Source organism: Zootoca vivipara, chromosome 4 (assembly GCF_963506605.1).
Source record: "Zootoca vivipara chromosome 4, rZooViv1.1, whole genome shotgun sequence".
Classification (NCBI taxonomy): Eukaryota; Metazoa; Chordata; class Lepidosauria; order Squamata; family Lacertidae; genus Zootoca; species Zootoca vivipara.
The window spans coordinates 65,469,248-65,481,384 of NC_083279.1; the positions used below are offsets into that span (position 1 = coordinate 65,469,248).

At 41.0% G+C, this 12,137-nt stretch overlaps 1 protein-coding gene across 2 annotated transcripts in view; it reads right to left on the minus strand.

Moving 5' to 3' along the window:
* Window positions 1-5,018: 5,018 nt before the first annotated feature.
* The window catches only part of CD200 (CD200 molecule), a 28,487-nt gene continuing 21,368 nt past the window's right edge, over window positions 5,019-12,137 (minus strand). Inside the window, exon 6 of one of the 2 annotated variants that reach the window (XM_035114777.2) lies at window positions 5,019-10,725. The gene's annotated coding sequence lies outside the window, so the exon portion shown is untranslated. Of the gene's footprint in view, window positions 10,767-12,137 lie in introns of both variants that reach the window. The other variant, XM_035114776.2, reaches the window with a different exon arrangement.

Consider the following 12,137-nt stretch of genomic DNA (forward strand, 5'->3'; position numbering starts at 1 on the left):
TGAAAAAAAACAAGATAGATATTTATGTATGTGAACATGGATTCTTTATTTTTAAATTGCCCCCCCCCCAATATTGATGACTCATTACCATTTAGGATTAAAGAGTGGGATGGAAATGTAGGTCTTAAATGCATGGAATTTTACTAAATTCGTCTAAATTTGCATGTGTGCATGGAGTTGTAGTCTATTAATTATATTTGTGGGCATCAGTGTGTGGGTAAAGACAATATTTCTGGAGCATCTAAAGGATTCTTTGTTTTGAGGTTGTTGCATGCATGTGGTGTTGCAGGCCTCATCATTTTAGAAGAAGAGGAATTCCTTGTGTGTATCAAGAAAAGGTGAGTGCCTCTTTTTATGACTGAGCTTCTAATCTGTCCTTTTAATAGGCACTTATATTTTAAAAATGTTCATATATGCTATTCAGTAAATCAGGGGCACCTGCATATTTCATTAAAAAAAAATCCCTTGAATCTAGCAAATTAAACGATTGAAGTCCTAAAAGAAACAAATCCCTTCACATTTATAGATAGAAAGATGATAGATAGATAGATGCACACACTTTGCTTAGTTGACCTAATCAGTCTTTTCTACAGAGATGAACTTTCAGAATCTTCCTGAGGTTGTTTTTTTTTAAAAGAACACCAAAACTGTGGTATCATCTGAAACCAAAAGGTGGCTTGAATGACTCTTTGCAAACCACCTGTGAATAAGCAGACTTATCGTTATAGACGATTTCACCCCCCAAGGAACATATTAGTGGTGTTTTGGTGGTGCTTTTGAGGCAGAGCATTTTTATCTTGATGATGGCGGTGAAGGTTTTCATGAGTGGCTGTTGTATCCTTTCCTTCTTGTACTCTGCTAGTAGCATTACTTAGTAGCAGCAGCAGGGACAAACCCTGCCAGTTTATGAAAATTCCACTGTTTTGTCTTTGGGACCAGCCTGAAGTATTGGCAACGCATCCATCATATGTTAGGTGGGGGATCCCCAGATAAATGCAGTTTTCCAGTGCAACACAAGGTGTTTAAATTAGGTTCTTTAATGAAAAGGCATTTTTTTGGGGGGGGAGAGAGACTGCCCCAAAAGATTTTTTGGGGGTGGGACAGTGGCAGGCTACCAGAAGCAGCTCCCCCATTTCATTTAAAACATTGGTTTGCTAGTGCTGCAGCAACAAAATAGTGTTCGTGACAGCAGAGTCCCCATCATCAGTTTCCCCCCACCCCACAATGCACCCTGGAATTACATTATGTTGTGACATAGTACTTTCCAATAGAGCTTTTTTTGGGGGGGGGGAGTAGCCAACACCAGGAGTGGCTGCCAATTAGGGATGCAAGGTGACATCGTTTTCCATTCTGCTGTGCATTTCGTATTACTGCAGTTTGTATTCTGCAAAAAAAAAAAAAAAAACACCAAACCCCCCCCCCCTCAACCCTACATTATTCGTCTTGCTATCTGTGGTGGCAAAATTGCATAATTTATGTAACATACATACAGGTGGCAAACGTTTTGTGCAGGGTTTTGTTCCTGGGCAGCGTGTGCATAAGCCTTACTTCTGTCCCTCCTGAAATTCTTTTTATTTTATTTTATTTTTTATTAAAATCATTTATTAGTTTTTATACATATTTTCCAGCAGAAGAGCCTTTTAAACATCATTTCGAAATTTTTGGTTATCACAGCCTGAGTCTTCCTTCAACCTCAACTGATGCTTTTCTAAAGTCTTTCAAATTTTGTTACTATAGTTATTGCTCTAAGCTCAAATTTCCAGTACATCTATTCTTAATTCTCTTCACAATAATTTATAAATTACTCCTTACAAAACTTCTTTTAACCCTACAAGTGATGTCAATTGAATTGTCCCTACTGAAATTCATTTTGTTAGCTTTGGCCCAGTTCTCCAATCCGTTCAGGTCATCTTGAATCCTGATTCTGCCTTGTGCAGCATGAGCTACCCCTCCCAGTTTGGGGTCATCTACAAATTTCAGGTTTTTCACCGTGACGAATCGTTTGCTTTTTGGAGGTGTTGTTAATACTGGTGACCACTAGATGGCTGTAGATTAGGCAGTAGCACTGATCTGGTTAGAAGAAATCTATGACAAGCTTCTTCTTTAAAAAAAAAAACCCCAAAAGGACACTGTTCAATTCACCAACCACCCTGTTCCTCTATGTGTGTTGCTGTTTGTAGCATGTCAGTTGTTGCTCAATTTCAGCTGATTGCCTACCCTGCTCTCAGTTTTTGAGATGCCCATAATTACTAGATCTGCTTTCTTAAGCACATATTAAGAGTACCAGAAGGCAGAATCCTGAACACATCACCACATTATTTTTATTGCATATATATATATATATATATATATATATATATATATATATATATAGGGGGGGGTATTACGCTTTATAACTTCCAAGGACCTCAGTGTGACCTACATGGTCCTCCCCTCCTCTTAGCCACATACCATATTAGCCTGAATATAAGCCCCACTTTCTCCAAATTGCTACCATGAAAAGTTAAAGTGCAGTTTATATTCTCAACCTTACGGTATGCAGCCAGGAGCGCGGGGCAAACAGCGCCAGGAGCGCGGCAAAGCGACGCCCACCCCATGCGTAATCCCCCGTCCTCTCCCCCAATGCCGTGAAGGGAAAGAGCGAGGAAGGGGAAAGGCCGCCAGCAATGCAGTGGGCTCCCCCCCCGCAAGTATGCTGTCAGGAGCAGCAAGGAAGGGAGCAGCTTATATTCAGGTATTTTTTCTTTTTATTTCCCCCCTCCCCTCCAATTTTAAAGGTGCAGCTTATATTCGGGCCAATACGGTAATAACCTTGCAAGTTATGTTAGATGGAGGTTCAGATGCCCCTCTCCATACTCTGAAGCAATGTCTGAAGGGGGAACCACATGGGTTTTAACCGCCTTCAGTACCAATCTGTGCAGGGGCCATGCCATCACACTCATGTACAGCCTTACAGAATCATAAATTTGGAAGGGACCCTGGGAGTCATTTAATGCAACCCCCTGCAATGCAGGAATCTTGCCCACAGCCATCCCTGGGTGGTCTCAAACCACCAACCTTCTGGTTAACAGCCAGACACACTGACCCATTACACTACAGCATATGAAGGGACTCTATGTCTGTACTTATGGCTTCAGATGAGAAGGCATACTCTGCTGGGGAACTGAAGCACTGGCCACTTTCTTCACTGCTATTCCTCCATTTTAATCCCACCCTAGACCAATGCAGTGGCCCTTGGTTGGACAGGAGAAGTGAGAGGTGGCAGTACCTCTCGGGTTACAAACGCTTCAGGTTACAAACGCTTCAGGTTACAAACTCCGCTAACCCAGAAATAGTACCTCAGATAGTACCTCAACTTTGCTTCAGGATAGTACCTCAACTTTGCTTCAGGATGAGAACAGAAATTGTGTTCCGGAGGCGCGGCGGCAGCAGGAGGCCTCATTAGCTAAAGTGGTGCTTCAGGTTAAGAACAGTTTCAGGTTAAGAACGGACCTCCAGAACGAATTAAGTTCTTAACCAGAGGTACCACTGTAGATGTGGTTGCTGGCTTGATAATGTGGCATTTGTGGAAGTTTGTGTGAAGTGCATCAGGGTGGGAACCTTTTCAGCCATTGTCCCTCATCTCCTCTAGCCAATGTTCTAGGGGCCACATCCAATGGGTGAGGCCAGAGGCAAAAGGGCTGATCAACAAATAAGAATTTTACTGTCATGCAGTGGACAAGTTTCTACTCACTCACAAACCCTTCTTTGTCTTCCATCCAGACAAGGAGGGAGAATTACCTGAATTCACAGACATATTCCAGCCAGCCGAAAACACTGAAGGAGGGTGGAAAGGAGGGTGAGGGATGTGGTGAGGGATGGTGTGTGCCTTGGGAAGAATCTAGAAGGCCATTTAGAGGCCTGAGGTTCTCCGTCTGTAGTCTACATCCAGCCCTGCCTGGTAATCAAATGTGGTTGCTAACAGAGGAACCAAAGAAGGTGGTTGGATTTTGTTACTGCCCTTCCAGTCAGGGAATCCATAATAGCAGAGATGAGAGCAAGTACATACTCAGGTACATACTCAGGAGCACTATTGGGTAAGGGGCCAAACTCACCCAAGAAGGATGGGCATGCTGCTAGAGCATAGCTGGGGAACCTGTGGCCCTCCAGATGTTGGTGGACTCCAAGTCCCACCAACCCCAACCAGGATGGGCCACTGGTCAGGAAAGGTGGGAGTTATAGTCTAGCAACATCTGGAGGGCCAAAGGTTCCCCCGTCTCATGCTAGAGCTGGACAAAATGTTTCCCTCTTCTAAACTAGCTATTATATGTTCACAATTAGATTTGAGGCAATAAGGGTCTGTTTGTTTGTTCAACGGACTTGCTGGATCTACATTTCCCACATTCAGTGCCAACATAATCCAAAAAGCTCTCAATTTTTCCATGACAGATAACAAAAAAAAATTCAACCAAGCAGATAAAAAATAAAAATACAAAGCTAAAATCCCCAGAGATTTTAACTATATAGGGACCTGCACTTTTAATGCCCGGCCCCACACAATTACTCATCAGTATTTCCTTTGACACTTATCAAATATTTTCCACATTTCAAAGCAATAATGAACCTAGAAATCCAAGAATGTTTTTTTTTTTCAGAAAAGCCCATGAGAGCTTGCTTTTAATATTGAACTTGAATGTGTTGTTAATAAATTTAACAATGCCTAATAGATTCTCATAGTTTTATTCTTCATACTTCCACACAGGCAAAGCACGCACAAATACATACTTCCTCTTCTTCTTTCGTGATCACTTGTAGCCGAGTAAGATTGTTTTCCAAAACATGGTTTTAGCAGTGACTGTGGAAGTGACTGTGGAGGCCAATTCTGGATCCACACATCCTTCCACAGTGGGGACATAGGCAGGCCTGGCTCTAGGGGTAGCCTCGGTGGTGTGGGGCGCCAGGGTGCCGGGCTGGCAGGAGGGCGCTGCGTGGCAAAGTCACACGGAAGCCATGCTGTGCGCTGTGCCTGCCCACCAGGGCGGGGGCGCCGGAGCGATCTCCGCACCACGGCACCAGGGTGCCCGAACGGCTTGAGACGGCCCTGGACATAGGTTTCTGGGCAGGAGTCGATCATGGTGAGGGTTTGCCAAGCATGCCTTCCTATTGACACATTTCTCCCTTTTGTCCTGAGTTTGAGCATCTTCAAAGCCCATGACACCTTTGGGATTTCTTTTTTTTTTTAATATATTTTTTATTAATCTTTTATCAACAAAACATACAAAATACAAAAAACATCAAAATACAAAATACAAAAATACAAAAATCAAACAACATATAACAGAAAAATATATCATTTCTCATCCATTTTAATAATCATTGTCTTCAGGCTTCCCCAATTCCCTACTATCTGATTTTCATTTTTATAAACTTCTATAGCAGTATCTAAATCATCTTTCTTACCCATCATGTAATCCCTTTAAAAACTTCAAAAGTAATTCATCTTCATATCATCTACCCTAATTTCAAACTTTTAATCTTCTATTATTTCCCTAATGCCTTAACCTCTTTATTTTCCTGGATATTCAAACTCTAATTATCAAATACATTCCCTATATACATTTTAAATTTCTTCCAGTCTTTAAAAACTTTGTCATTTGTCTGGTCCCGGAGTCTTCCTGTCAATTCTGCCAATTCCATATAGTCCATCATTTTCATTTGCCATTCCTGCTTCGAAGGCAATTCCTCTTTTTTCCAATATTTTGCTATTAAAATCCTAGCAGCTGTGGTGGCATACATGAACAGATTAACATCGTCCTTGGGAATTTCTTCCCCAATTATTCCAAGCAAAAAGGCTTCCGGTTTTTTCAAAAATGTGTTTTTAAACATCTTTTTCAATTCATTATAAATCATTTCCCAGAAGCCTTTTATCTTAGGGCATGTCCACCACATATGGTAGAATGAGCCAACATCCTGCTTACATTTCCAACATTTATTGTCGCTTTTGTGGTACATTTTAGCTAACTTGACCGGCGTCAGGTACCATCTATACAGACACCTTTGGGATTTCTGTGAGTTAGGCCACAATCCTCATCTGAGAGTAATCCCCATTGAACTTAATGGCCATGCCTTCTGAATAGATGTACAGGATTGTATTGTGGAGTATGCAAAACAACTGTTTAAAAAGTCAGCCATGAAAACACAGCTGTAACTTTAAACTGCTGTGCATGAACTGGAGGGCACCCTTCTGAAATCTGATATATTGATTCATTCCATTGCTGGAAGGGGGAGGATTTTTCCCATGACTTCCTAGCCTTCTAAAAATGGAAATGGCAATGCTTGCGAAGACAAATCCAAAAGATTGGAAACACCCGTTTTAGGGTTTTGGAAATAAACCTCCTATTACCGATTTACAGTTTGATCTCCTAATTCCAAATAATAAGCCAATTTTTATTTTCTCAAATCCATGCCCTATGCAGACTTATTTACTTGGAGTAAGTCTTATTAACTTTAGTGGTAATTGCTTTTGAATAAACATGTGAGGGAGTGAGATACATAGCAACTTCTGAAAAGGAGCCAAAACGAGTGCAAATCTCCCATGAACTTTCACAGCTGGATTCACTGTGAAGAACTTTGGGGAAAACTCTCCATTCTCAGTTGGAAGAAAGCAATCTGGAGGGTGTAAACTTGCATGTGGGAACAAAAGGTTTATTAAGAGTGTTGGTGTTTCATTGTTAAACTTTGTGCAACCAGTGGATGACCTCACAAAAGAGGCACAACAGTTATGTCAAAAGGGTAGCATTTAAGAACCATTTTTATAGGTGTAAACAGTACCTTTTTTCTGGGGGGATGCAGGGGGATGCATACCCCTAAACATTTTGTGAATCTAAGGGGAGAAGAAACTAAAAATTTATTTAAAAAATAGTTTCTTCTCTAGCACGGTGAATCGTCAGTTCCATTGGAACCCCTGATGTCCATTTACTGTCTTTATTTTTCCTGATTTGAACTATAAAATGGTGGTCTTCTTGAGTCAAAATGAGAGTACATCTATACATTTTTAAATAAAAAAAGCACTGGGTGTAAATAAATAGGGAAGAAGCAATTCTGTGATGCAGTTGTTCTATGTGCTTTGACAGAACTGTCTGTGTGCCAGGAGAATGAATGAATGAATGAATGAATTATACAAATCCAAGGGTTACAGGAGCCCAGAGGACCATCTACATGGCTCCCTAGTTATCTAGAATCTTTGGATAGCATTCAGTGTAGAGCCAAGTTAAAGTCTCTTAGTGGTACACTTGTACTGGTGGCAAAAGGTTTTGTTATTAGAAACTTCTGTTTGGGAATGTGGCTCAGGAAGGACAAGTGGGAAACTGCAGTAGTGTAGAGTTTTACTGCTCGGGATTCCAAACAACCAACTATGCTCTCTTCCTGAACAAGTGTCCATTTTCCTCCCCCTCCAACAAGTATCAGTCAGCTAGCATTGTGGGTTTGCTGAGCCCACTCAGTCAGTGTTCACTGGGCTTCTTTTGCCACTCCACCCCTTAGAGGTTTCCCCCTGAATATTTATTTTTAGTGCCCCTAAGCCTGCTGATTCCCACCTGTTGTGAGTAGTTTGTGGTGTTTCAGATAATGAATTCACCATGATTGTGTTCATTCGCCTGTGGAATGCCTAAACTACTACCCTGTAACTAAACCAGCCATAGTTAGCAAAATGGGAAGTTGCTGAAAGATTTAGAAGGGGCTAGGGGCTTCTTTCTGCAGGAAATTACACAAAGCAAGTGACAGGTAGACAAGGAAAAATAAAGAAGGGATGGGAGTACACAAATCAGCTGGATGTTGTAGCCATAAGGACAAGGTTCTCTTACAAAATGGATATTGCAAACTGAGTAAGTCTCTACTAGGTGTTCCCAGTATCTGGTTACACAGCTAGTATTCTGGGATAGCGGTCACTGCCTATTTTTGAAAACACAAAGGCAGGATGTTAACTAGATCTATCTTGCTACTATTTTGTGACATTTTGGTTGGTTCTCCTAGCAAAGGTATTGTGCAACTGCGAGTGTTGATATTACCCAGTGAGTCACCGGAACATTGGTAATGCTATAGTGCATATGGACAGTTTTGCAGAATGTCAACGGTGCCAACAGCCTGATAAGCCAACCCCTCCCAGAATCCTCTGCTCCTAGGCCTAGAGCAGGTGGGTGAGTGGCAGGTTGCCCTGTGTTTGAAAAGTTCATCACCAGACCTCTGAAACTGCAAGCATGCAAATTTAAATGCAAAATATTTATCCGTCTGTGCTGAATCATTTGCACTCCTTGTCAAAGTCACCCATCTAATTTGCAAACAATTATCTTCTGATCTAGGTGAGGAAATGGAAAGTTGATTTCAGCAAAGTTCTCATCTTTCTGCCATATTGATTCATTTAGCAGCATAGCTGCAGTAAGTGGTTGGAAAAAGACTACCAGCTGACTGCTTTAGTAGTTGTGCTGATTTTGCCAATCTTAATCTGACTAGCTGAACATCCTAACACTGCAATGTGGCATGTACAGTCTCAAAAAAGTTTTGAAAACAAATGTGGCAGGGAGATTGCAGTGGTTTAGCACAGATTTCTCAATTTATCCATACAATATCCCACCTCTCTACAAAACTTTGAGGTAGCTTACATAATTGTAAATTATGTAATCAGGAAAAATGTACTCATTTGCTTGTTTACCATTCTCCATCAATGCACTAGAAAAGAAATTGCATTACAAATGATCAAATTATTAAAGATTACCAAAGTGGAGAGAATTTTTCAGTGAAATTCTTATGGGTGAAGGGCACGTCCCTTACCTTAGAGGTGTCCAAGTTTTTTCGTGAATGTCTTTGGTTTGATTCTATAAATCCCCTTTCTGGTGGTCCACATTCTTCAGCCTTCCCAAGTGCCCCTATAATAACTTCAGGTGGGCTTTCTTGTAACCACAGGAAACTGCAGAAAGCCAGAGAAGCTGTCTACTAGTTCGTTGCTATTTTTTAAATGTCATTTTTTTTCCTTTTAAAGAAATCAGTGCAGAAATATTTTTAAAGGTAAAAAGGACTATTAGACTATCATCACACCAAATCTACACCCACTTGTAGCACTATTTTAATCTGAGGTCCCATTTTGACCAAAATGAAAACCGAAGACATCGACAATAAGGAGCATATTATCACTTTTATTTGAAATTACTTTATTTGGTTTCTACATAAAATGCAGCAGGTCTTTCCATACATTCAGTGCAATGATTTATTTTACGAGAGGTAGCCACAGAAGAGATAACAATGAATGTACAAGAAATTGCCATAAAGCACAGTTAGGATAACTAACACCAGGAACTAATTAATGCCCATCTAAAAATATTTACTTAGGTTGCTTTTATCTGAGCCATTTAATTTGAAATTGACATCCCTTTATTCTCTCAGGTTTTACAAAATCCATGTGACATTATTACCTGCTATGTTCCATTTTTTCCTGTGTTTCTTTCTTTTCTTTTCTTTTACCTGATTGGTAGGTTCTTATTATTACTTTCTTAAAATGAAATCGATTTCAGCACTAGCCTGTTCAATGTGGTTTGGTAAGCACTGCTAAGGTCTTTCGGGCTACTGTCCCTTTAAACAATAGCTTCCTCTTCTCCTTAATTCTTTTTAAAGCCTAATGAATTGTTTCCTGTTCAATCCCCATAGTTGCAGAATTATTGAATAGCTCTTATTCATCCAACCTGTGCCCTTCCTCTTCAGTAGATTGCTGGAAAACATTGACTCTTTGCATTTTTCTTTCAAGATTCCCTTTAAAATCAGCTGCTAACAATAGTGTGTTTAAAGAAGGAAAGCCAAAGTTATATTAACAGAAGCAGATCTGTCTTTATTTTGCATTGTGCTTTTTTTCTTTTGGGGGCAAATGAATACTTCATGGTGGAAACTGGCCCCAAACCCTGCACATGAGTTTCTTGGTTTTAACCATTCTAAGCCCTTTACTAGACTATAACACTGCTGTTTACCACCTTCTTTTCTCATTCTATTTTCATTTAAGAATTAATAATACAGTGGTACCTCGGTTTATGAATACAATTGGTTCCGGAAGTCTGTTCATAAACTGAAGCGTTCATAAACTGAAGCGAACTTTCCCATTGAAAGTAATGGAAAGTGAATTAATCCGTTCCAGATGGGTCTGTGGCATTTGTAAACCGAAAATTCGTAAACCAAGGTGTTCATAAACCGAGGTACCACTGTACATTTTCTTTGGGTTGGATCCAGTGACAAACAAGCAGGACACTGCTCAGACAATGGTGCTTTCCCACCATTGGGGAAAACATGGGATGTAGCAAGAGAGGCTATATCAAGAGGGGAGAATTGACAGAATCTAGGGGGGGTTGTACCCACAGAGATGCCTTCTGCTTGTACAAGAGAATCTCTGGATCCCAGCTGATATTATATTTGCCACTGAAAATGTATGTGGCCTATTACTTCTGTTGACACAGGATCTGGCCATGGTTCACAAATCTATATTGGTAGAAGGGCTACCTAGAAGGTACATGTTATTTTCCTGTTGGAGACCTGCCATTGTTTGTTGTAGGCAGAGTTGTAAGCTTCAACCATAGGGATCCTTTCAGTGGAAAGAGAGGAAAGGCTGACAATGATGAATCCCAAATTTGGTCCAGATTCTCCTTTAAATTGATGTTGCATTCAAGACATGCCAGTTATATAGACACAGTTGCTAGAATGTCTTTCAGTTCCCTGGAACAAAATTCAGAATGTTGGTTTAATCCCTTAGATTCCTAAAAGAGAACAGATAGATGATCGATAGATAGAGTAGTTTTAATTATTTTATTTTATCAATATTATATATATTTGTTGCCATATACAAGGTAACTTAACAACTTAATATACAGTGAAGTAAACTCTAAAATTAAGAGCCAAATTAGAAAAAGATGTACAGTACAATACAAAATTCTTAAAATGCTCATCCAACAAGTCCCGCCCCATCACTGTACCCACCTAAAACCTGGGTAAATAAAAGGCTGTTTGCCTTTAAAAAATGACAATGTCAGGCATGTTTCAAGTGTTAGGGAGCCATTTCAGAGTTTTTTCCCCATTGTGTATGATGAATAAAGTCTGTTCTCACATCTCCTATCTAAATAGGACCCAGGTTGCTGAAGAAAGGGGGAGGGGGAATACAGGAATAGATTACACATGAGTGTTTGAGGAATGCTTATTTATTGAGAGAAGCGTTGCTCTTTTTCTCAGAACTACTTCTCCTGCTCCACAACCACAAACCCACATTGCAGGAGGAAGTGTGTGGTGTGCAGCCCTCACTTGTGTGACAATCAAAAATGTTTCAGAATCAAAAGCCACTCCATAGCTGCAAGAGAAAATATGGAACTATGAAGGTGAAGGGAAAGGTCAGGGTTCTTGTGCAATATATCCTGTTTGGGGCTTGGCTGCTACTGTTTGGAAGGGATCCAGTCTATATAGGAAACAGGATTTCTGAGAGCTGAAAGAGCAGGTTTGGGTGTCGCTGTTGCTCTGCATGTTAAGATGTTTCAAGAAATCCTTTGACAAGACAATTTCCTTACAAGAAGAAAGTACTAGATACACAAGAGAAGATTTCTTTGTGAAGATATAGCTAGCTACCCCTGCTCTGAGTTTCAGACGTTGAACTTATCATTGATTATCATTACTATTGTTTATTAATGTATGAATCACCATCATCTTATATGCCTTCAGAAGGAAGCACTGCTGAGTTCAATAGAGCTTATGTCCAGATAAGTATGCAGAGGTTTCAGCCAGGCTGATCCCTAATAAATTGGATATTATGCTTTTGTGTGCGTACTTGTGTGTGTGCATGTGTGTGTGTGATTGCATGTTCAGGGCCGGCTTGCCCATTGGCTCTAGTGGTGCGGGGCGCCTGGGCGCTGAGGGGCACCCCAGCAAGTGGAGGAGCTGCGTGGCGGCCTCCCTTTTCCCTCCTCCGAGTCTTGCACACCCGCCAGCCGCGCCGCTCAGGGGAGAGCAGGGAACAGGGGCACTAGGACCCTGTTCTGCTCTGCAGCGCCAGGGTCATCCCTCACTCCGGCGCTGCGTTTCATTGGTAGAGGCGACGCCACATGGCAGCGGCTCTACCAATGAAACGCAGCGCCCTGTTGGCG